The sequence below is a fragment of the Pterocles gutturalis genome, unplaced genomic scaffold (genome assembly GCF_000699245.1).
Source record: "Pterocles gutturalis isolate BGI_N339 unplaced genomic scaffold, ASM69924v1 scaffold34250, whole genome shotgun sequence".
Taxonomy (NCBI): domain Eukaryota; kingdom Metazoa; phylum Chordata; class Aves; order Pterocliformes; family Pteroclidae; genus Pterocles; species Pterocles gutturalis.
In genome coordinates this window covers 6,190-7,245 of record NW_010144507.1, presented here as the reverse complement: position 1 = coordinate 7,245, position 1,056 = coordinate 6,190, and positions in this window count along the sequence as shown.

Below are 1,056 nucleotides of genomic sequence, written 5' to 3'. Positions count from 1 at the left end.
ATTTATACTAAACTGTGAGTGAATGAAAATATTGTTCATCTAAATTCTGTAAGTGTTAAAGAAATTATACAACGCTGTTTGAACAAACCCGTGTTTGCTTTTAAATTGGATTTGTTTTTTATGTATGTAGTTCCCTGCACACTCTGATTTTATCACCAGATTTACATGATCTTGGTTTTGCTAATGGAACGTTAAAATCAGTCTGGTCCTTCATACATTGTAGAGATTTATATTTTGCTTAATATTCTCATATAATTGCACTTAGTGCCTACTAGAGGAGGTTAGAATTAGTCAATACATGAATCTTCTGCTACCCTCACTTGTACTGCAGAGTACCTGCATACAGGATTCCAAAGAAACTTGCCAGTTATAGTACCTGGAAAAGGAAATTATTACTGTCCTCAAAGGTGCTGGAATCAAAGACAGATTTTCTAAAGTAACTCAATGAATAATAAGGAAGATGGTAATTATAGTATTATGTGTGGATCAGAAAATTACAGTAACCTGTACTTTTAAAGGTTTTGAAAGTTGGATAGTAAAATGCAATGATGCAAATCTAGTGCTTCATTTCACTTGCCTTATATCAGAAAAACTTCTTAGACTTGCACTTGTGCAGTGAAAAGTAAAAGCAGCATAGTGTTGATAGTGTTCATAATTCCTTTAAATTTATGGATGTGTGTAAATTATTTTATTTGCATGACTCTGACTTTCTGTTCATGACACTCTTGTCTCATGTGCACTGCTATTAATAAGTGTTTGTAAAGGTATTCTGACTTGAAATGCAACCTGCCTCTTTTGAAGCCTTTCTTATTACCTCCAAATTATATTCTTTCCTTTCTGAGCATTTCAACTACTAGTATTGCAGATAACTATAAAAATAATAGCAGTCATCTTTCTAATTGTGATATCTTGCTTTTTGCTCGTTTTGCTTCATACATTTAGGGTTTTCTCCCTATGTAGTCATTCATCTGTGTACGTAACTCTTTCATGTAGTGTTAGTAAATGGAAGGTGATTTAAAATAAAAATTTAGGGAACTTTTGGCGTATGAAGCTACT